We start from the raw sequence: 25834 nt of genomic DNA, 5'->3' as shown, positions 1-25834 counted from the left end.
CTACCACACTTGCACATCACAAAGGCTCTGCTTCAACACTATCAGAAAGGGTTTGCCAATAGTTGTTTGTAATCTCAGACAGGCTGGGGTCAGGGAAGGAAACTCCAAATGCATCTGAGGGTGGAAACCTCCAGAATCTTCTCCTACTTAAAATATGGAACTAAGTGTAAATATTGGGCCCTCAGACCCAGCTCTGGAGTACACTTCTGTACTTCTGGATACTACAGACGAAGGACACCATGCTGCCCATCTACTTAAGGTCTGCGCTGCTTGCTAAAAAGGAAGAGTTTACCTGCACCCTTCATCCCAGCCTAGTGACTCTTAGGGCCATTGACTGACCTCCTGTTCTGAGCTAAAGGGACATAACAATGAGGGCAGAGGCAATGATCACACCTGTGAATGAGATGGTTCTTCTGGCTAACCTCTGGGATAACTGAGTGTTCACTTAGGTGAGTTGTTGGATGCCAAATTAGGACCAGTATATGGCCAGCTTTCCATCATTGAAGCTAATTTGTCAAAGCTGGTTATAAATAGGGTAGGTGGATGTGTCTGCTCTCAGAAGTGTCAGTTTATCTACCTACGTAGGCAGTCGCCGTGGGCTGTTGATGCTGTAGCGCTAAGTGACGATCTCGCATTGCCTGTAGGCGCTGGAGCACAAAGAGTCGGGTTCACTGCAGCTTTGTGTTTGGCAGTCAGTGCAGACGTAAACATCTTAGTGCAAACAGGCCTGTTCGCACTCACAATCAGCCCAAAACGCCAGGATTTCTCCTTTCCTTGGAGGAGGAGCTCAACTGATGCCACACCAAGGGTCCAAGACCTGAGTGGCACCTTTTGGGGATCAAGAACTTACTCTAGCAGAGGTCATCAGGGCTCAGAAATTTCCAGATGCAGGTCCAGGCAGAAGGCCAGCTGTGCAGATAGAGGAAGACCTCTGGAGTTTGTTATGTCCCGCAAGGTAGCCCATGGAGGTGATGTCTATACCAAGTGTGATGCACAGGGGCTTGTCAACTGTAGGGTTCTTAGGGTTATGTCTTGGAATATAGTAGGTATGTGGGAGAAACTTGAAGATTCCGATTGGTCCAAGACCCTTGCTATGTAGAATATTATATCATTACAGGAGACTTGTGATACGAGGGGGAATTTATTTGGATGGTTATGTCTCTTTCTAAATCAAGGCTTCCCTTTCATCTAGTGGAAGAGCTAGTGGGGGCTTTGTGATTTTGTCAAATTGGATTGAGCTTATAAAGGGGAAGGGAGTATGGGTATTTCTCCCCATATTGTTTGTGTTCTTATATCCTTTAAGAACAGCGCTACAATTCTGCGATTAAATGTTTATAAAGCAATCCACTGGAGGGGATCTGAAGACGTGATGTCTTCTTTAAGTATATTTATTAACTCCTTTTCTGCAGGTTGTCCAAGGTTTCACATTAATTTGTTGATCCTTTCCGATTTTAACTTACCCCACTGTAGTGGTTGTTGGGATATTTAGGAAGATGATCATCAAGACCAAATTCATCTTAAACTTACCCATCAGGGGGATTTAATGAAGGATTTGCCGATGGAATTTTACATGGTGTACCTTATGAGTTTAGAGATTCTGAGCGCAGGAAATAGTGTCCCTACATATAAGGGCTATGGTAAGGGTTCTTATATTGTGTCACCGGATCTGTTTTCTTCCCTTAATTTTTTCTCAGTATACTGGAATGTAGCCAGTGACCATAATCCACCTGTTGCTGGCTTCTACTGGTAAATAGGGCAGTCTGAATTGTATGGTTATTTTAAATCACAGGTTAAGAGAATTGACCTGGGGCATAGACTAAAGTGGTATAAAATTATTTCTGAGACCTTACTTACTCAATTAGTTACAGCATGCCTTTTAGAACTTTAGACCTGCTTGAATCCAGAGGCTTCTTGCCATAATACTCTGCTAGCCAATGACAAGATTGGCTCTTATGTTAATATTTCCCTTTTAAAGTCAGTTAGGAGGTATAGCTTGTCACCCTGTTGCTGGTTTTATATTAACAGAACTAATGCATTCAAGGCACTTTAGGAAAAGCTAAAACAAAAGCCTAGGGATAGGGGGGAGGTAAGAGAATACAGGGTACTGTATAAAGCAGCTGTTAACAACATAAATAAGTAACTGAAGATAGAGCTGGGGGAGGACCTTCTTTTGGCAAGCACAGCTGAAGATAACACCCAGTTTGGAAAGTGGTTAACCACCCTATTGTTATGGCGGACAGGGTGGTCGACCAAGCTACGCTGATTTCTGCTCAGGCATGGGAAGACCATTTCTTCTGCTTTTTATATGGGGGATTATTCATTCTCTTCTACTTTGTCCCTGGCACAGGGTCATAGACTGACCTTACAATGGGAAGAAGTCAGAGATGCTAGTGTGTCTTTGTCTGTGGGTAAGGTTCCAGGGGCAAATGGGGTTCCAGGCGACCTATTTAAGTCTTGGGTCAATCTGTGGGCCAAATTCTCACACAATATATTAACGCTGCTATTAGTAATTCCCTCCCAGAGTCATGGCGTCATGGCATCACTCTGTCATTATAGCTCTGTTTAAGTAGCGGAATAGGTCTGACCATGGCTGCTACCGGCCCATTTCCTTAATTGAGATAGAGGTCAAGATTTTAGGTAGGGTTATACTGAAACTCTTAACCCAGTGGGCTGAGGAATGGAACATACTGACAGACATTCAATATGGGTTTCATGCGGAGAGGGGCACTGTGGAGCAGAATCTTAATCTTTATCTTTTAACCAATACATATGTGCGGGCGAAAAAGGGGTCCCTTCTTTTAGCATTCATGAACCTTGTAGGAGAGTAGGGTCTGCTATCCTATGGTCACCCCAAATTTTTGCTTTTTGCTTCACTGGTTTTTGACATATTGAGGCTGTGGGCCTGCCAATCAGACCCCCAGCCTGCTGTTCTCTCTACTAAATTAACACTATGCACCCTAGGTGCATAACCAATTGGAAGTGGATCACCCTGTGAGCCCCTGTACCAGTGTACACTAGGTACCCAGGGCATTGGTGTATCTAAGGCCTACCAGGGGCTGAAGCATGTATTGTGCCATGTATTGTGCCACCCCTGGACTGGCCTAACAAATTTGAGACAACTGGCTGATCACTCAGCTGGGGTAATTTGGTGTAACCACCTCTTACTTAGGTGTAGTATACCTATACCTAACCTTAAATGGGACACCTGGTAACCTATAAGTCACTCCTATGGCAGGCCTTAACAATCCTGAAGGCAGAGTGCTTGGTTCCATGTGAGATGGTGCTCTGGCATGAGCTGAGCCTGTCTGCAGTGGTCGGAACCACTTCCTTCTACTGTTTCCAGATATCGTCATACCATATACTCTTAAGTGCATTATGAACCTCACGGTTAAATGCTAACTTTGGTTTGGCTTTATCAAAACATGTTGAGTAAGGTGTCATATGAATTGAAATACTAACCCCTCGCCAATTCTGGCGACGGGGTTAGCATTCCACCCTTCTAGAGGGACACGACATGTACAGTACCTGAAACCCGGGTAAAATCAGACATAGCCTCAGCTCCACAAAATGGATGCTGCCACCACAGACACAAGTCTGCCCTCCTGCTGCTGGGAGTCCTTCCAGCTTGGGAGGTGTGGACAAAGGGTTTCCTGCCAGGGGAGGTGCGTGCACCACCCCAGACAGGATTTTGTGTATTGGTCAGGTAGGGCTTGAAAGAAACCAGACATGCCTGAGGCTCACAAGGAGCCTCGGTGCATATGCCAGTTCAATCCGGTCCTGGGGCACACCAGTCCCGGGCCTGGGGCGAGCTGGACAAAGGATTGGGGGTGTAACCACCCCCCTTCCTGGTCCCACCCTTAGGGAGGGACCTAGCAGGTAGTCCGGCCCCTAGAATCTGCTTAAAGGTAGGAGCTGTGTCCTAAGACTTCAGACATCCTGGAATCAACTTGAAACTAAGAAGAAGACGGGAACTTCGACGCTCTGCCGCACAGAGGACTGAAGCCAATCTCCCCTGTGGTCAGGGAGTGACCACCTTGCTAACGCAAGCACCATCCAGCGAATCAACGTCTGCTTTGCCGCCGCCTCCCGCCGGAGCCCGAGCCCAGAGACTGACAAGACCTGGACCTCCAGACCTCTCACCGCCCGATCCACAGTCCCTGAAAAGAGGAGACCCGTGGAGGCACCGAGACACGTGGAGCCAGCCATCTTGAAAAGACCACGACAAGCTGCAAGTGCAACATCCGAGGCTCCCTCCAAGTTGTGCTTTTGGATCTGAGAACCCCAACACCCGAGCAGCATCTGCACCAAAGGTGAGCCCTCCAGCATCTCCACGATCTGCGTGGGGCCCTTCTGCATTTTGCCACTCGACGCGCCTAACCGGTTGCTGGCCCGCTGGCTAGTGGCCATCTTGGCGACGAACTTCAAGAAATACACCGCTGGTCTGGTTGCTCCAGACTGGCCCTTGCTCCCCTCCAAAGGAGCAGTCCCTCTGACCTTGCTGGTCAGAACCATCAGCTTATTTCATCTTCCACAACAATTGCTTTTGCCAAGGCTTGTTTGTTTCGACCAAGTCGCCGACAGCGAGAGCCTGCGTGGGACAGCTCGTGAACCGACTCCTGGACGTCGTCGACCTCCAGGGACCACGTGGCTGCAGAGACAAGCTACACCTTTCTTCCTGTTTGCACCCGACATCGCCTGGTACCCACCTGGTGCCACGCTGGTCACTGGCTAGTGACTGTGAACACTGTCCCCTCTGCTTACAGGTCTTCAACAACTCCGATCCACTCTTGGATCCACCGCATCTCTTCCGGACCGGCCGCCTGCAGCATCTTTATCCACAGGCTCCATTGAACAGATAGAAGAAACCCGACGCACTTCGACGCCTATGCACCCGCTTCCTGTGGGTGAGGTAAAGCTGGCACTCCGGTGCCCAAGTGTAGAGAATCATCTCTAGTGTCTGTGTTTCCAATCTTAAGTTCCTAGTCCATCCGGAAGATCCTCTTTGCAGTAACTTTGTACTTTTTACGCACCCATTGAAACCTATGGGAGCACGCGTGTGACTATTTGCTCTGCACACGCAACCCGTGGACCTCCTGGTCACGAACTGAAGTTAGCTCCTTGTAGGCCCAGCGATTCCAGAGGCCCTAGGCCTTTTCCCTTTTCTGTTTGTGGTACTTATACCACTATTTTAGTATATGGTTTGAGTGGCCACCAGGGCCTATCCATATAACGTGCAACTTCTGTGTATTCTACTGTAATCTTGTTTAACGATTTGTGCTCCTGTGCTCATAAAGAGACTAGGGGTTACTTTGAGAAACAAATACATATATATTTTGAATATATATCTGTGTGGTGTCCTTTCATTGGTATAAAAGGGGGTTACTGTTGGTAAAACAGCTTGCTTAACACGTTTCACGAGTTTAGCCTGAAAGACTGCTTAGCCTACGCTACCACTAGGGCAGCTAGTCCGATAAGGTTGACTTACAACCACACCATAAGGGTTGCTTGGCATGGTACAAGGTGGTCACTTTAACTAGTGAACATCATATACCAGGCCAACTTCTCACATTGGTGAGCAGCGGTTGGATTTGAGCTTGCTGTGTTTTACCATTGTAATCTCTTGGTTACCAATTGAAAGATCACATAGGTACCTGTAGGTACATATAAAACAAGATTAGATATACTTAAGTTCTACTGAACTTAGTTGTTGTAGAGCAAAGGGAGTAGCACACCCTGACTACAACTACTAGATAGGTTTAGTAGGTAAACCCAAGTGTAGGTAGATTGCAACACATCCACCCACACTTAAGAGCAATGGCTGGGGCAGAGGGGTCCACTGTACCCATCTCTGCTGAGAGTGACCCCAAGAGGGCACCATCCATCTTTGCTACCCTAAACCAGAATGAGCTCAGGCATTTGGCAACTCTTAGAGGCCTTAAACAGCCCAAGAACCCTACCTCTGCTGAGCTCAGAGAACTCTTACAGAATGATGAAAATCAGAAAGAGCTCGAGAAAGCTTCCCAGTTAGCCCCCTTAGGGACAGGAACAGGAGGCCCCCCTTCTGAAGATGCTACTGAAGTACCCCTTTCCAATAGTCATCCCTTAGATGAGAATCATACTACAGAGGAGGAAAGTGGTGGGGATACAGAAGGTAGTGAGGATGAAGGGAGAACTAGCCCAGTGCCAAATGTTATACGTGGCCCAGCTAACCTAAGGCTATTGGGGACTGACAATGGGTTCATCCCATTGGATCTCCCCAGTGGACTTAACACAGGGCTTGGGAGGCAAAGGAATCGCTCAGGTGAATCTAATGCTTCTCATGGCTCTAGAGGCTCTCAAGGTCACTCCAGGAGAAGGATGACCACCCCTCAGAGGAGGGACCATGAGGCCAGAATGCAGGAAGCCCAGCTGAGGATCAGGAAGCAGGAGCTAGAAGTAGCTCTGATGGAAGAAAAACTGAACAAGGCTAGGCAACCTAGAGAGAGTGGGTCTATACCCACTGGTGGCAGCATTGTCCCTAAGGGCAAAGATAGGGTCTTTGACAATAGGAACCTGTCTAAGGTTGTGCCCCCCTACAAAAGTGGGGATGACATCCACAAATGGATGACTGCTCTTGAGAGAGCCTGCAAAGTGCAGCAGGTTCCTGAAGACCAATGGGCAGCAATCCTCTGGCTCTCCTTTGAAGGAAGAGGCAGAGACAGACTCCTCACTACTAGAGAAGAGGATGTCAGAAATTACAGAGTCCTGAAGAGTGTCCTAGCTGATGGGTTAGGCTTAACCACTGAACAGTACAGGTTAATGTTCAGAGACACCCAAAAGACACAGACTCAGGACTGGTCTGAATACATTGAATGTGCCACTAAGGCTTTGGAGGGTTGGTTGCTGGGAAGTAAGGTATCTGATTATACAGGATTGTACAATTTGATGATGAGAGAACAGATTTTAAATAACTGTCAAAACCAGCAACTGCATCAACACTTGGTTGACTCTGATCTGACCTCTCCCCAAGAATTGGGAAAGAAGGCAGACAAATGGGTCAGAACCAGGGTTAAGCAAAAGAACCAGAACCAGGGCCAAGGGGGTGATCAGAAGAAAACAGACCAAAAGGGTGGAGATCAGAAATCTAAAGACCAGAAGTGTTCAACAGGGCCCCAAACTACTGCTAAGGAGGGTGGGTCCCAACAACAATCCAAGGGAAAGAAGAAAGAAGGTCAAAAGAAACCCTGGTGCAATCATTGCAAGAATACAACTCACTGGACTAGTGATTGTAAGAAGGGTGGAGCCCCCAACACTGTTGCCCCTAAGGCACCTGCTCCCAGTACTACTGTTAGCAGTGTTGGTCCCCAGACAAAGGGTGTAGTGGGAATCACTATGGGAACTGAAGGAGATTCTGACTTAGACAGAACCCTGACACAGGCAGTCCTGATCTGTGATGGGGACATAGATTTGTCCCTGACTGTGAGCCCCAGTAACCTGGGCAAGTACAGACAGACTCCTTTAATTAATGAAAAAGTGTCTCAAGCCTACAGGGACACATGTGCCAGTGTCACCATGGTGACACCAGGCTTTGTGGACCCTGGACAGTACATACCAGGTGAGAATTACCTGGTGACCAATGCCAGCAATGCCACTACTTGACATACTGTGGCAGTTGTTAACTTCTCATGGGGAGGGGTAACTGGCCTCAAAAGGGTTGTGGTTAGTGCAGACCTCCCAGTAGAATGTTTGTTGGGCAATGAGCTAGAGAGTTCTCTATGGTCTGAAGTGGAGTACAGGACACATGCAGAGATGTTAGGTATATCACCACATGTCCTTGCTGTGACCAGGTCACAGGCCAAAAAGTGTCTTACTGAACCTCAGGTCTTGGATCCTGGAACAATGGACCAAGCACCTACCAAGAAGAAGAACAGGAGGGTCAAGGCTGTGCCTTCCCCCCTGCCTCAGAGTGATGATCAACCTTCCCAGGAAGCTGATCTAGAGGACCCTGAAGGAACTGTCCCTGAAGAGCTTGAACCTGATCAGGTTGAGTTTCTGGGGACAGGGGGACCTTCAAGGGATGACTTGAGGCAGGCTCAGTTATCCTGTCCCTCTCTTGAACCCCTCAGACAGCTGGCTGCTGCTGAGGCTGCTGGGAATGCTCAAGGTACCCATAAAGTGTATTGGGATGAAGGGCTCCTTTATTCAGAGGCTAGAGACCCCAAGCCTGGTGCCACGTGGAGGTTGGTTATACCTCTGCAATTTAGGGGCTTCCTTCTTACCTTGGCTCATGATATTCCTTTAGCAGGACACTTAGGCCAGAACAAGACTTGGGACAGACTTGTCCCTCACTTTCACTGGCCTCACATGAATGAAGATACAAAGGAGTTTTGTCGCTCCTGTGTGACCTGCCAAGCCAGTGGCAAATCAGGTGGCACAACAAAGGCCCCCCTAATACCACTACCTGTGGTGGGGGTCCCCTTTGAAAGAGTGGGAATAGACATAGTGGGTCCCATGGATCCTCCCACTGCATCTGGGCACAGATTTATACTGGTGGTAGTGGATCATGCCACCAGGTATCCAGAGGCAATTCCCCTTAGGACCACTACAGCTCCTGTTGTGGCCAGGGCCCTGCTGGGAGTATTCTCCAGAGTGGGGTTTCCTAAGGAGGTAGTATCTGACAGAGGTACCAACTTCATGTCAGGATACTTGACAGCTATGTGGAAGGAATGTGGTGTCAACTACAAGTTCACCACCCCTTATCACCCACAATGCAATGGGCTTGTTGAGAGATTCAACAAGACCCTAAAGGGTATGATCAAAGGATTACCTGAAAAGCTCAGGCGAAGATGGGACATCCTTCTACCCTGCCTTCTGTTTGCTTACAGAGAGGTCCCACAAAAGGGGGTTGGCTACAGCCCCTTTGAATTGTTGTTTGGGCACCCTGTAAGTGGCCCACTGTGTTTGGTGAAGGAAGGATGGGAGTTACCTCTCAAAAAGCCTAAGCAAGACATAGTGGACTATGTACTTGGTCTCCGCTCCAGGATGGCTGAGTATATGGAGAAGGCATCCAAAAACCTTGAGGCAAGCCAGACCTTACAGAAAGCTTGGCATGACCAAAAGGCTGTCTTGGTTGAGTTTCAGCCAGGACAGAAGGTATGGGTGTTGGATCCAGTGGCCCCAGCAGCACTCCAAGACAAATGGTCTGGACCCCATACAATCCTGGAAAAGAAGGGAGAGGTCACCTACCTTGTGGACCTAGGAACTCCCAGGAGTCCCCACAGGGTACTCCATGTTAACAGGTTAAAAGCATATGTTGACAGGGCAGACATGGGCTTGCTCATGGCTACAGATGAGGGACAGGAGGAAGAGAGTGACCCTCTCCCAGACCTGTTGTCTCAGAACCCTGAAGATGGCTCAGTGGAAGGAGTGACCCTTGGAGGCAACCTCACTGCCCATCAGCAGACTGAATGTAGACAAGTTCTACAATCATTTCAACATCTGTTTTCCCTAATACCTAGCCAAACTGACTGGTGTACCCATGTGGTGGACACTGGTGACAGTCTGCCTGTAAAGAACAAGCTCTACAGACAACCTGACCACGTCAGGGACTGTATAAAGGCTGAGGTACACAAAATGCTGGAATTAGGTGTCATTGAACCCTCAGAGAGCCCCTGGGCTAGCCCAGTGGTTCTGGTCCCCAAACCTCACACCAAAGATGGCAAGAGAGAGATGAGGTTCTGTGTGGACTACAGGGGTCTCAATGATGTCACCAGGACAGATGCACACCCTATTCCAAGGGCAGATGAGCTCATAGACAAACTAGCTTCTGCTAAGTTTTTGAGCACATTTGACTTGACAGCTGGCTATTGGCAAATCAGATTAGCTGAGGAGTCTAAGGCCAAAACAGCATTCTCAACCCCAGGTGGGCATTATCAGTTTGTGGTGATGCCCTTTGGTCTGAAGAATGCACCTGCCACCTTCCAAAGGTTGGTGAATCAAGTCCTTACTGGGTTGGATGACTTTTGTGCAGCATATCTTGATGACATTGCTGTCTTTAGCTCCACCTGGGAGGATCACCTGATCCACCTGAAGAAGGCTCTTGAGGCTCTGCAAAGGGCAGGCCTCACTATCAAGGCTACTAAGTGCCAGATAGGGCAGAGTAAGGTTGTGTATTTGGGCCACCTTGTAGGTGGAGGCCAAGTTCAACCACTGAAGAGTAAGATACAATCCATCAAGGACTGGTCTCCTCCAACCACCCAGACTCAAGTTCGAGCTTTCTTGGGCTTGACTGGGTACTACAGGAAGTTTGTTAAGAACTATGGGTCCATTGTGACTCCTCTTAATGATCTGACATCCAAGAAGATGCCCAAAAAGGTTCAGTGGACAGTAAGCTGTCAAAAGGCATTTGATGACCTGAAGGAGGCCATGTGCTCTGCACCTATCCTGAAAAGTCCTGACTACTCCAAAGAGTTTATTGTCCAAACAGATGCTTCTGAGTTGGGTGTGGGAGCTGTGCTGTCACAACTTAATGTAGATGGTCAAGACCAACCCATTGCTTTTATTAGCAGAAGGTTGACCCCCAGAGAGAAGAATTGGTCAGCTATTGAGAGGGAGGCCTTTGCTGTGGTGTGGGCCCTGAAGAAGCTGAGGCCATACTTGTTTGGCACTCACTTCAAGATTCAGACCGACCATAAGCCCCTCTTGTGGCTAAATCAGATGAAGGGTGAAAACCCCAAACTGCTTAGGTGGTCCATTTCCCTACAGGGTATGGACTTTACAGTGGAGCACCGGCCAGGTACTGACCATGGGAATGCAGATGGTCTCTCCAGGTACTTCCACTTAGGACATGAAGACGAGACTGGTCAAGGCTAGTTTAATGTCCCTGCGTTTGGGGGGGGGGGTTGTGTAGGAGAGTAGGGTCTGCTATCCTTTGGTCACCCCAAATTTTTGCTTTTTGCTTCACTGGTTTTTGACATATTGAGGCTGTGGGCCTGCCAATCAGACCCCCAGCCTGCTGTTCTCTCTACTAAATTAACACTATGCACCCTAGGTGCATAACCAATTGGAAGTGGATCACCCTGTGAGCCCCTGTACCAGTGTACACTAGGTACCCAGGGCATTGGTGTATCTAAGGCCTACCAGGGGCTGAAGCATGTATTGTGCCACCCCTGGACTGGCCTAACAAATTTGACACAACTGGCTGATCACTCAGCTGGGGTAAGTTGGTGTAACCACCTCTTACTTAGGTGTAGTATACCTATACCTAACCTTAAATGGGACACCTGGTAACCTATAAGTCACTCCTATGGCAGGCCTTAACAATCCTGAAGGCAGAGTGCTTGGTTCCATGTGAGATGGTGCTCTGGCATGAGCTGAGCCTGTCTGCAGTGGTCGGAACCACTTCCTTCTACTGTTTCCAGATATCGTCATACCATATACTCTTAAGTGCATTATGAACCTCGCGGTTAAATGCTGACTTTGGTTTGGCTTTATCAAAACATGTCGAGTAAGGTGTCATACGAATTGGAATACTAACCCCTCGCCAATTCTGGCGACGGGGTTAGCATTCCACCCTTCTAGAGGGACACGACATGTACAGTACCTGAAACCCGGGTAAAATCAGACATAGCCTCAGCTCCACAAAATGGATGCTGCCACCACAGACACAAGTCTGCCCTCCTGCTGCTGGGAGTCCTTCCAGCTTGGGAGGTGTGGACAAAGGGTTTCCTGCCAGGGGAGGTGCGTGCACCACCCCAGACAGGATTTTGTGTATTGGTCAGGTAGGGCTTGAAAGAAACCAGACATGCCTGAGGCTCACAAGGAGCCTCGGTGCATATGCCAGTTCAATCCGGTCCTGGGGCACACCAGTCCCGGGCCTGGGGCGAGCTGGACAAAGGATTGGGGGTGTAACCACCCCCCTTCCTGGTCCCACCCTTAGGGAGGGACCTAGCAGGTAGTCCGGCCCCTAGAATCCGCTTAAAGGTAGGAGCTGTGTCCTAAGACTTCAGACATCCTGGAATCAACTTGAAACTAAGAAGAAGACGGGAACTTCGACGCTCTGCCGCACAGAGGACTGAAGCCAATCTCCCCTGTGGTCAGGGAGTGACCACCTTGCTAACGCAAGCACCATCCAGCGAATCAACATCTGCTTTGCCGCCGCCTCCCGCCGGAGCCCGAGCCCAGAGACAGACAAGACCTGGACCTCCAGACCTCTCACCGCTCGATCCACAGTCCCTGAAAAGAGGAGACCCGTGGAGGCACCGAGACACGTGGAGCCAGCCATCTTGAAAAGACCACGACAAGCTGCAAGTGCAACAACCGAGGCTCCCTCCAAGTTGTGCTTTATGATCTGAGAAGCCCAACACCCGAGCAGCATCTGCACCAAAGGTGAGCCCTCCAGCATCTCCACGATCTGCGTGGGGCCCTTCTGCATTTTGCCACTCGACGCGCCTAACCGGTTGCTGGCCCGCTGGCTAGTGGCCATCTTGGCAACGAACTTCAAGAAATACACCGCTGGTCTGGTTGCTCCAGACTGGCCCTTGCTCCCCTCCAAAGGAGCAGTCCCTCTGACCTTGCTGGTCAGAACCATCAGCTTATTTCATCTTCCACAACAATTGCTTTTGCCAAGGCTTGTTTGTTTCGACCAAGTCGCCGACACCGCCGACAGCGAGAGCCTGCATGGGACAGCTCGTAAACCGACTCCTGGACGTCGTCGACCTCCAGGGACCACGTGGCTGCAGAGACAAGCTTCACCTTTCTTCCTGTTTGCACCCGACATCGCCTGGTACCCACCTGGTGCCACGCTGGTCACTGGCTAGTGACTGTGAACACTGTCCCCTCTGCTTACAGGTCTTCAACAACTCCGATCCACTCTTGGATCCACCGCATCTCTTCCGGACCGGCCGCCTGCAGCATCTTTATCCACAGGCTCCATTGAACAGATAGAAGAAACCCGACGCACTTCGACGCCTATGCACCCGCTTCCTGTGGGTGAGGTAAAGCTGGCACTCCAGTGCCCAAGTGTAGAGAATCATCTCTAGTGTCTGTGTTTCCAATCTTAAGTTCCTAGTCCATCCGGAAGATCCTCTTTGCAGTAACTTTGTACTTTTTACGCACCCATTGAAACCTATGGGAGCACACGTGTGACTATTTGCTCTGCACACGCAACCCGTGGACCTCCTGGTCACGAACTGAAGTTAGCTCCTTGTAGGCCCAGCGATTCTAGATGCCCTAGGCCTTTTCCCTTTTCTGTTCGTGGTACTTATACCACTATTTTAGTATATGGTTTGAGTGGCCACCAGGGCCTATCCATATAACGTGCAACTTCTGTGTATTCTACTGTAATCTTGTTTAACGATTTGTGCTCCTGTGCTCATAAAGAGACTAGGGGTTACTTTGAGAAATAAATACATATATATTTTGAATATATATCTGTGTGGTGTCCTTTCATTGGTATAAAAGGGGGTTACTGTTGGTAAAACAGCTTGCTTAACACGTTTCACGAGTTTAGCCTCAAAGACTGCTTAGCCTACGCTACCACTAGGGCAGCTAGTCCGAAAAGGTTGACTTACAACCACACCATAAGGGTTGCTTGGCATGGTACAAGGTGGTCACTTTAACTAGTGAACATCATATACCAGGCCAACTTCTCACAAACCTCAACTCTGCATTTGACTTGGTCAATAGAGAGAAGCTTTGGGCAGAGCTGGGATCCATGTGGGCGGATGCAACTTCGGTACATTTTCTTAGGGTGTCGACTTTGGTCTAAATCCTCTAAAGGTGGCAGAGACTAAATACTTTAGGAGTATTTTAGAGGTGGGGCAATATACCCCAAGTAAAATAATACATGAAGAGCTGTGAATTACATCCTGTTGCGACCCCTCGTGTAATGGTGTGCTGTTTGGCGAAAGGCTGTTTAAGTTTGACTAGGGTAATCATTTTAGATTGTATGTAATTGGATAACATGTGTTATATTGCCTGGCTGGTGTACTTTAGAGAACATTTTAGAATTTTAGGGAGACCAAACTCAGATTTTAATCCTCTAAGCATTACCAAATAGATGTTTCATGGCTAAAAGAGTGATTTTATCAACGAACAACAGCGGAAAGGGAATCTCTAGCACTACCCAAGTCCCTCTATCGAAAATTTGTTTTGGTCACAACAGTACCCGGGAAAGAGCCATATATTCTTTTTGAAATGCCTACTTATCAGTGTCATCTCTAGACTTTTTTTTTAGATTGGGTCTGTTCCATCAGCTGCTCTATACCAAGGGTACCTGGTATAAATATTTTGCACCACTTACATGTACTTGTGATCTTTTCTCTAAATGTGATACCTTTCACATTGTACTGATATGTCCTTTTAATAAATCTCTTCGGTATGCGTTTTTAAAACCTCTTTTTTTATCCTGAGATTTTTATCAGGATAGACCTGCTTTTTTATCTACAACTTTTAGCTTCTCATGAAATCTGTTATGATGTGTCAATGTTTCTTATGTGGGTTTACAGATCAATTCGACAGGAGTAGCCATTATTGATCCTGATTTTGACTTTTTTATGCAATTTTATGTTAATATTTATATTTTTGCTTTGCAGTGCAACTGTGTTTTATTTTTTGCTGGACTTGTATGATTTCATTTTTTAAATCAAATAAAGTACTGATAGATTGATTGACTGCCTACGTGAATCTCCAGCAACGGCTGTCTGCGAAGCCCAACAGGATTTTACGCTACTGCGACAACCTATTGCTTTCAACATATGCTCACTTTCAGTTTACATGCATAGGTCTGATTCTTTCTCTCTTCTACAGCAGCTAATCTCCTCTGTCTAAGGGTACTGTTGGGGTCTCAAGTGGCCAGCTACCTTGATCAGCCTTCCACTAACGTTTCCTTCCCTTCTGTCATAGCTTAGAAATGCCTACTCAAATCTCTATTTTGAGTACACCTCCATGAAAGACAATTCTTCTTCCCATTTGCACATAGAGAAATGCTTAGTTTTGCAGCAAACTGTCACTTTTTGCACAAGTATCTCCAAAGATATAATTGGCGCACAAAAACGTAGATTTGGTGCTGCACAATTTTCCTTGTTTGGGCAAAGCAGCTCAGCAATTTTTCACAAAGCACTCTGTTGCATCAATCTGGGACTTCGAGTAAAATTGACTCCACCTATCTAAACAGACACTAGAGAGGGAGATTGGTGTACATAGAGTCGAAGTTTGTCCTCTTCATTGACATAAGCTGTATCAATCATTTTTTCTTATTGTCTTTTAAAGGAATGAGTTATTCAGAGTGGTGGCTTGCTCCTATGGACATCGGGCTTAGCTTCCTTGATTTCTGCTCCTATTTTATTATATCAATAATGACATTAGCCTATTGTTACCTGTTGATTTGATTTTAAAAAAATCAATCCTCACAGCAAGGGTCATGCAGCTGTTCCAGGCAGTGATTGGATCTGTCTGATGGGTGGCGCAGGTGCATCAAATGTCATGCCTCGTACTCCAGTATTTTATCACAATAATGCAAAACCCAAGCTTTGGGCTTACCAGCTGTCTGCACTGCTTCATCACTAAGTTTCAAACCATCAGGGTATCCAGGTGCTGGGGTCTCGCTGAGAGAAGTCGAAGAGCCAGGTCTTGAGTCCCTGTCTGAATTCTGTAAGAGAGGGTGACATTCAAAGGGGAAGGATGTTCCTAGCTTTGGCGGCGTGGTAGGAAAAGGAATGGCCTTCACTGTGGCTTCGGAAGATGTGGGGGTGAGGGCCCGGGAGGTAGAGCACAGGTGTCCTGAGGGTCGGTGGAAGTTCAGGCGGTTGTTGGTGTATGTTGTTCATTGGTCATGGAGAAATTTGTAGACATGTGTCAGTTTAATGAATTGACATCTTTTCTGAACAGGGAGCCAGTGGAGGCTCCTTAGGTGGAGTGATGTGGGTCTGCTTGGGGAGCTCGAGGATGAGTCTGGCCACTAGGTTCTGTATCGTTTGGAGTCTCTTCAGAAGTTGGGTGGTGATTCCAGAGTAGAGTGGTTTCCATAGTCCAGGTAGCTGGTGACGAGGGCTTGATTGACTGTTTCCCAGGTGCTGTCGGGGATCCATCTGAAGATATTTCGGAGCATGCAGAGGGTGTGGAAGCAGGCAGATGAAACAGCATTGATCTGGCATTTCATGGTGAGTTTGCTGTCCAGGATGATGCCAAGATTTCACGCACGGTCTGTTGGTGAGGGGTGGGTCCAAGTTTGGCAGGCCAACAGGTGCCATCCCACAGGAAAATGTTGTTTCCAAAGATCAGCACTTCCATCTTGTCCATGTTGTGCTTCAGCCAGTTGGACTTCATCCAGTCGGCAACATTCGTCATGGTATTGCCAAAGTTGGTTCTTGTGGTGGCGGTGTTTTCCATGAACGAGAGGATGAGCTAGGTGTCGTTGGATATGATGTGGAGGACATAGGTCCTGACAATGTCGGAGAAGTGTGTCATGTAAGTGTTAAACAGGGTTGGGCTGAGGGATGAACCTTAAGGGATGCCACAGATGTTGTTCTTGACCTTGAGGGATGCCATAGATAATGTTCTTGGGCCCTGAGATGAAGGGTGGTTGCCAGATTTTCTGGGTGCATCCTATGAGGAAGGATGCAATCCTTTTGAGGGCGTCTCCATGGATCCCGATGTGGTGGAACCTCTTGATGAGGGAGTGTTGGGATACGGTGTCAAATGCTGCTGAGAGGTTGAGGAGGATCAGGGCCACTGTTTCCCCTCAGTCAAGGAGGGTTCTGATGTTGTCAGTGGCAGTGAATATGTTGGTCTTGGTGCTGTGGTTGGCACGGAAAGCGGACTAGGAGGCATCCAGAAGGTTGTTTTTCTCTAGGTATTTGGTGAGCTGGTGATTGATGGCCTTAAAGGACCTTGGTGGGAAAACGAAGCAGTGAGATGGGGTGGTAATTCTTGAGTTCACTGGGGTCAGCAGAAGGTTTCTTGAGGAGGGGCCTCACTTTCGTGTGTTTCCATTCGCTGGGGAAGGCAGCCATGGTGATGGATGTGTTGAGGATGGAGGTGAGTGGCATGCTGATGTCTTTGCTCCCAAGGTATAAGAGGTAGGGGTGAGCAAGTGACCATGGGTGCTCCAGAGTGGATAGAGTTCCTGATGGCTGTGGTGTTCTGTGTGGTGAGCTGCTCCCATGCGGTCAGCGGGTGAGTGGCATCCAAAGGTGTGAGGAGGTTGTAGAGATCAGTGGGTTGGGGTTCAAAGTCACTGTAGATGAGTGATATCTTGTGGAAGTAGTTTGCTAGTGTGTCACAGAGTTCCTGGGAAAGGGAGATAGAGTTTTTGGTGGCAGACAGCATGAGAACTCTCTGATGATGATGAAGAGTTCATTGCTGTGGTTGGCACTTACTTTGATGCGGTCTGCTATGGTGTGTTTTTTCTAGGGGTGGGTGACAAACGCCGCTCCACCGGCAAAGTTCACTGAATTTTTTCCACTCCTCACTTTGCTTCGACCACAGACTTTGACAAAAACTTGGCCTACCGCTGGCGAAGTGGAGTTTACTGGCGTCCTCGCAACTCACCCCTAATAAAAAGGTCTACAGGTAGCTCAGCCTCCCTGCTTGCCTAAAGGATGATCATCTGCCCGAAGGAGGGTGGGAATAAAATGCAAGAACTAACAGCTTCTTCCTGCCAAGCAGCGCCCAGCGTTCATTAGCTGACAGGATAATGGAGGGTGCGCAAGACAGGCAAGGAGGCAGCGATGGCGCGCAAGGTAAATGCTCTTCTGGACCCGGCGTCTTACACTGCCCCACCTGCATCTGGCACACAGTCATGCCACCTCTCTGCACACTCCCACCTCTGCTCTTGGCCCAGTGCTCTTGGTACACTTACAGTGCATTTTGCATGCCCATGACAATGCACGCAGTGCATTCCCAGCATTGGGGCGGGCGGTGCTGTGAGCACCGCCCGCCACAATGCTGGGAATAGAGGATGCCAGCGCCACGGTGGCATCCTAATCGCCGGTGCGGGACCGCCGCACCACTGGCGGCCGGTCCCAGCACCTCTAACGTCGTCATCCTAATGGACCTCCTAATGTTCCTGGGCTAAAAAATGCCTAAATGTTCCTAGTTATCTGAGAAAGGGAATGTTTCTTGAGTGTTACAATTCCCTACACCTAGGATCACTTAAGTTGATGTGCATATGTAAAAGTATGTATAGGTATTTACAGCCGACGTGCTTAGGTGGGAACCAATGGAGCACTGTACATCATGGAGGCAGTTTTGGGCGATGATCAAGTGTAACATGTGGAAATTTGAATCTTTCAAACATAAAATTACAGTTCGTTAGACCTACATATAGGCACAAGAGGATTTAGTGACTTCCATAAAATCACACAATTTTTAGTCAAGCGCTGGCAGCAGGATTTGAACCTAAATCCCCCGTTTTAAAATCTGCACATTACTCAAATCTTCTTGATGCTGTATTAATTATGTCGGATATCAGGCCCACCTAACTCTTCAAAGTAGGCTGTAATGTGTCCAGATCTGCTGTAGTCGAGGGTATCGCAAGACCCTTTCCTTTTCCTTTTTAATTTTTCTTCGATTAAATTTAGTTTTTCTTTGTTTGTTTATTTATAGGGTGAAGGTCAGGGGAGACTCCTAGGCCATTAAGTGCTTTTCAGAGGCCTCAAACATCCTTCAGCTACTGTTAGATTCTATAAAACACTCTTGCGCTGGCTTTATGTTGGCTTTGGCTGGGAGGCTTGGATGGAGAGTGGAATGTAAGATGGTGTATGGCGCGCTCGTGACTTAACCCATACAGGGATGTGAAATGCTTTGCTTTAAATGTTAGGCAGTTGCTTTTCCTTTGGCTGCCCTGCCGGGTGTTACTGTAAAGCTTAGAAGTAGACTTGCCTTTGAAAAGCATCCTTGGAGTCGGAGTCGTTTATAAAGATTGCACCTTTTTACGTCACCATTGTGAGGTTATTGCTGATCAAACTGCAGTCAGAGCTTGTAAACCCGGTTTGATCGTACAACAGGCTGGGGTCATTCTAACACCGACTGATCAGACGATGCAAAGCTCCAGTGTTCTCCTTGTTTGACGCTCTTAATTCTTTCTGAGGCTTTACACAGTTCATTACCGTGCTCCTCACTCTTTCGGAGTTGTGGGGAGATTGCTCTTTGCATTCAGTGTCCGGGAACACGGTCAAGCCTTTGAGAGTGCACATTTAGCTGTGTATGTAAGATAGGCTGAGTAGACAAATGTACGCTGAAGTAGTTGGAAAGTTTCCTTCTATGCAAGAATTGCTCATATATAGGTGCATAAAATCAAAGTAAATCAAAATAAAATCAAAGTTGATTGGTTAATTCACAGTGAAGGGGAAGGCAATGTGTTTACTTGGTGTGGAAACGTACCCTTTGCGGTATTGACTGTACAAAAGATGTGAGACCTTTGAGAACTTTTAAAGTTTCCTTCAGCCAGGAAATTGATCCAATATCTCAGTGGCGGCTGGCAGGCAAGGAGTGCAGTGGGGCAGGAGATAAACATAATTAGTTTTAAACAAATAAAATATTAAACATACACTTACCATTCATCCTGGTGCGACGTCCCACTCGCTTGGGTCCAGGCAGGCAAGCAGGCTCCAATGCGGTGGGACCAGGTAGCTGCAGTGATCAACCCTGGTGCTGCTTTCATTCAGCATGAAAGCAGCCCCAGGATTGGAGGGAGCGGCCTCTACCGCTGCTCCTGAGGACACTGGAGTCCTATACGGTCTCTAACCCAGCTGTCTTAAGACAGCTGGGTTAGAGAGGTTTAAACTACGCATGTCTGGCTGACAGTCGTAAGACAGCAGGCCAAAAAGACATGCGTAGTTTAAACCTGCATACGCTGCCTATCACTGCATTCTGCTGCTGCCTGACTGGCAGCAGCAGAAACCAGAAAACCCCATCCCCGTCCTGATGCTCGGCTCAGGGCAAGGTCTGGAAAAATGAAATGGTAAGAAATGAAGTTGCTTTACCATTTTATTTTTCCATATCTGGGGGCAATTTGGTTAGTGGGGTGACGCTGCTACGCCTTAACGAAGGTGCCACCCCTGCAATATCTAATTAAGATTTCTACCATATGCCCCTTCCCATCATCCCAGCATCTCGCACCATAGACATTTCCAAGGGTACGTCTATGAGACCTCTCTCATTTCAGTCTTCTGATCTCTACACAATGTACCTTTATTTATGCTATTTTGAGTCTTACCACTGGTGCTGTAACATCAGCACTCACCACAGCTCCCTCCATGAACATCACATCTGAGAATGAGACCTGGCTACCAGCCATTCATAATGCAGACAGGAATGTGATGCCAGGTCCGGCTTTAGTGCTGGTGCCACCCGGTGCGACAATGTTTGCTGGTGCCCCCCAGTGACCAACTCCACCACGGATTCCCTCACTACTACCCTTTAACAGTGCCCCTCAAGTTTCAATAACCACTTTGTCGCAGATGCATTTAATTAGTTTCATAGCGCCACTCAAACCAGAGTAGGGTGTCAGAGCACTTTACACCACACACATATTAAACAGAGACAATCAATAATAGGTGTGTACATCAGCGTAAAGGAAATGCTACATAAGACAGAGGACTGTAAGGTGTAGGAGTCACATGTGATCCATACTTGCAGGCGGTATAGTTTAAGTGTGTTTGGTCAGGAGTAGCAAAAATTCCGAATTTAAAACATAACACCATGGTTGAGGGTTCTCTTTAATAATAAGAATTGCTTTCTACCCAAATTAACCCCTTTTGCATCATTAGGACAATAAAGACTGGGGAAACAACATAGTGCTCTAGTCTATACCTTGCAGTTTGCATGCAGCTATTTGATGACAGTTAATAGCTCACTGTTCTATATTAGGATTTTAACTTCTAAACTGCAAGTACCAAATTGATCACTCTAATAAAAGCAATAACCCACTGACCTATTTAATATGCACTTTATGATCTGCATGGTGCACCTTCTTTGCAGCAGGCACAGTAACCCTCTGCGCTATCTTACTCCAATCTCTCTTAAGGAATATCATTTATCACCAGACTTATCTTGACTTTTTTATTGTTGCCTGAAAATTGCTGGTGGCAAGGAACATGGCAGCAGCAGGTGGTTTTAAAACCATAATATACTTGCAAACACGGGTCCCCCGCCTGAAGTCAGCACCTGGTGCGGTGGCACCGGTCACACAGCCCTAGATGCTAACTCCAGAAGTAGAGGTAGAAGGGTGCAAGCAAAGCTAGATTCCTCAGATTATAGTACCCTTAAGGACTGAGTAACCCAAGTTTTGCATCAAGCAACTATCAAGGCAGTTCTTCTCAGTGGCCACACCTACTGCAGAGAATGACCAATCCACAGATGACTGTAAGCAATCCAACCCTTTGCCCTTTTCTCAAAGCCTAGAAACATTCTTCTTTCACAAACTCCTGTCACCTTTCTACATGCACTTTTGCCTCCTTTCACCGACTGCTCGCCTGTCCGATTATTCCTCATTGTTTCCCTGTTTCTCCCCTCACTGTTTTATCCTGCAAAATCTATGTCTCATGCTGTTCTTCTGCTACCCCCTTCTAAAGCACTTTAAATTTAGCAATGAGGCAAATTTCAAACAGGGCCACAAACACAATTCTCTGCTAGACATGGTGGGAAAATACCGCATGGCGTCAGTGCACAGATTGTTGAAATTCTAACTTGCTGCCTCCATCAGAATGTCCTTAATCAGACTGTCAATGCTGCTCCAATGAAAAATATATTGCTTTGCAAGATGTGTAACAGGAATTACTTTCAGCCTGATAGGATGGCACATGAACCGTTAGTCTTCATATAGCTGCAGTAATTGTCTTTTCTATGCTTTCATTTTAGCTATCAAGCCACAAGCATACCACTTAAATGGGAGAAGGAAAAAGCACCCCTTTGCATTACTAATACACTTCTACATTTAAACACACCTTGCATCACATAATAGTCTCCCAGGAGCCCTTAATGAATGGAAACTAATTCTTTGAGTCTCACCAGATTAGATGCCTCTAAATGTATTTAGTGAGACTTGACACAAAAAACAGCGAGGCAACAGAGACTCTATTCTTCCTTAAAAGGCAAAGCAGAGCATTTACATTTCTTCAGAAGAAATAAAGGCATCGCAAGCACGGCTTGTTTAGTTGGCAGAACACACACCCACTCAAGAGGATGGAGCTCTTGGTTGCAAATTGGCAACACATTAGTTAAAACAGGACTAAAATGAAATGCTCTGCATTAAAATGAAAGATAAATCAGATGGAAATTTCACATTTCTTAAATTCGAGTCAGATGAGATAAAAGGCAAATGCATTTACACAGAAGCTCAAAAGAAAGTGTCTAAGGCCCGAGGGAGCTGATTGAAGAAGGAATGCTTAGCCTTATATGCCTTTACTCAGCCCCTCACAAAGCTACAAATGCCTTCCTCACTGCTCTGAAAACTACAGGAAAATCCCATGGCCAAACAAGACTCCTCTCTTATTGACCATGCATTGACCATGGATCCTTTCGCATAGGCCTCCAGGCCCTCACATACGTCCTGGTGCTATATCAACGAATCCACAACCTGGTCGTCAATGCCCAAAAATGCTACACCCATAGCCTCATATATACTCCTGTCCTCATGCAGCTACCACATCCCCTTAACTTGCTCACACAGAACACACAGCCCCTCAGATTGCCAAACCAAGTGGTTAGGACTAAGTTTGCCTACTCTAAAGCTAGAATTCAAAGAGGTGGACCAAGTGGTGAGGCCAGAGAACTAGGTTTATGTGCCGAGGCAGTTGAAAACATCACTCATTCTCCTTCCTCTATTTATGGTCTCTGGCTGCTTTTCGAAGGTCTTGCTGGACAGAGCACCATAGTCAGACAATTATGTGAGCATCACCAGAGGCGGCTTGGAATCCCTCCTAATGTTGGGAGCCAGGACTACATGCTTTGGTTGGGCAGAGGATGTGTCCTTCCACAAAAAAAGTGCTTGCCATCCACACAGCTGTGATCATTTCGTTTATTTATCCAGCTGCGTGAGCTTGAACTTTCAGGGGCACACACATGACCTTGTAATGCTATTAAAGTAGCTTAGATTACTAGGTAATGAATGGTGTTTTTCTCTGGCAGCAGGACAGACTGGGTGAGAGCAGTCTAATCTACATGGGTGTTTAGGATTGGCTTGAGAGTAGAACCATCACCTGACCTTTTAACCTACACCAATATTATTCTACGGTCCTTTGCTTCCATTCCCATGCTATTTACCCGTAATGCTTCACATTACCATACAACATTCCTTTAAAGCCAGAATTATTTGCATTGCCAATATTTGTTTTCTCATTTGTTCTTTTCTTTGGTGTCTGTCTGTTGACTTTTTCAAGTTGTTCACAGAATAGGGGTTCTATCTATTAGAAAATTCACCAAAATTGAGTTTCTGCAGTCTGGGGTTTTTACACTGGTGTTCTCCATCTTGGATTGTCTCTTAAATGAGAAATAGGCCTTGTAGAGCGTGTAACCTGCAGGTCACGTGCTCAAATATGTGTTCAAGTGAGGGGTTTAAAATGCCTGCTGTTACCTATTTTCTTTACCAACCCTCCATGACCAACCTCTCCTGCTCACCCCACAGCAGGTGGTATTTTACAGTGAACTTCTATATTCGCGATATTGCTCTCACTGGGCAGTATAGCTAGCTTCACCTCTTTGCATTTTTGCCCCATTATGCAGGAGTATTGCATTCTCACCTTCTGCCCCCAAATAGCTGATATTGAATATTGCTTTTAAAACTGTTCTACTGCATCTATTTCCTGTTCTGAGACAGAGACCATTTTTGGAGATTATTATTCCATCAACTCATAGCAAAGGCCCACAGGGGATGGGGGCCCTGCTAGGGGCCCCCAAAGTCTCATTCCGTCTGCCTTTACATGGTGGTCGGACCACCATGTAAAGGTAGAGGGAAAAGGAACATTGTAATCCCTATGGCGTTTACTCCGCAGGCACTGCCCCCATTGTAGGGAATATGCTCTGACAGGTTCCTTGAGCCTGTCGGAGGCGTCGGTCGGTCCCTCTGCTCGCTGCACTCCGACTGACCGTATCATTATGCAGCGGTCTGCTTCCAATGGTCTACCGGTGGCGAACTGGCCAACATCATAATCGGGCCCTACAGTTCTAAATTAACAGTATACTTAGAAAATGGTGGCCTAGAATATAGTTTGGAATATTGAGATACCAGCACATCCTAGCAAAAATACGGAAGAGGTAAATAAATATAGATACGTATAGCTTCACAATTCATCACTCAACTTCTATGTATATATCGTTTAGGTGCATATGTGAAGTTAAGTATAGTAATCTTACATTTACCTGTATGCATTTTTCGTTGATTTCAGGGTGCAATTTGATGGAATTTCAAGAAAGAACCTCTGGGGAAAGTTAAGAACCTGGGGCTTTTCAATGTGCCTTTTATGCATGATAGAGCTGTATTCTGAAACTTGGCTGCATATGAAATTTGGAGGTGCCACCCTTCTCCCAAGGAAGATAATACCTAGAGAAGACATTAAGCAGGGATGTGTCCTGTCCAGCCTACTTTATCTGTTCAGCTCCAATCATACAGAGGAGCTCGACACAGTTAATTCACCCTCACCGAAACCTGGAAATAACTGCCTGTCTAACCTACTTTAAGCAGATGACCTGGTGCTGTTAAGTCATACCAGGGTGGGTCTACAGAGGATTATGAGTACCCTCTTTGAATATACAAAGGTAAATAAGCTGGAGGTGAATCGAGAAATACTAAAATTAACATCTTTGGGATAAGAATGAATAAGACAGGCCATGGCACAAAGAAGGAGGAAGCATTGAAAAAGTGTCGGAATATAAATATCTCTGATTCTGGCCACAGGGATTCTTTAAACAAATATAAGAGATTCATTAAAAAGAAGGCTCTCGCACTCCAGACCACCCTTCAAACCCTGGGAAATATGGATAGAATCGTATAAATAATGAAGGCAAAAATCTCACATGTTCTAACTTATGGAAGGGATGTCATGCTTGCAAATGCAGCCAGATTGTTAGATACTTTGATGATAAAAATTTAGAAGCACATTCTCCTCCTCCAAGAGTCGGCGTCTCCTGTAGAGGTTCAACTAGAGTTTGGCCTCCTGTGGCAGTCCATAGCTAGGCAATGCTCATTTATTAAGGTATGCCATAGGATTCGATTAGCAGTGTCGGGCACACTTGACAGTGTAATATGGAATGAATTAAGATCTGTCAGCGTCAAAAGTGGACACGCTTGCTATTTAGAATCATGTTTAGCTGAATTAGATGCCTGGGAGATAGGGGTGATTGGGGCAGACCAGAAAGAGTTTTAAAAAACCATGAGCAGACAAACTGACCGATAAGTTCTATAACAGATATCTCATGCTTGGATGGTACTATCAACATACAATATGTTGGGGAAAACAAGAGCATTTATCAGCGAATTTTGATAGATGTAAAAAAAGCGGTTTCCTGGCATTCTGTTTTGGGGTTCTGCCAACAATCGACCATCTGTCAAAGTGGCAAACCCAACTACCCGAGGAGAAATGCAGACTGTAATGAGAAGTGAAAATCCTTTTTTACATGTTTTAAGTCTGACCCCTGCATTGTTAAAACCTTGCAGAATCTGTTATACCAACAATTTAACCTCCTGAATGTACGGTCTTGCAGGGTAGCCCTCATAGCAGTCCTGAACCCACAGTATTTAGTGTTCGGTTTTGTAGGAGAGTAGGATCTGCACTTATGTCGCCCCCACTTTTTTTCTGATGTTTACACTGGTTTCTGGCTATAGTCTGGCTGGGTTCCTGCTAATCAGGGCCTAAGC

Source organism: Triturus cristatus, chromosome 11 (assembly GCF_964204655.1).
Source record: "Triturus cristatus chromosome 11, aTriCri1.1, whole genome shotgun sequence".
Classification (NCBI taxonomy): Eukaryota; Metazoa; Chordata; class Amphibia; order Caudata; family Salamandridae; genus Triturus; species Triturus cristatus.
This window is presented reverse-complemented; position numbering follows the sequence as displayed.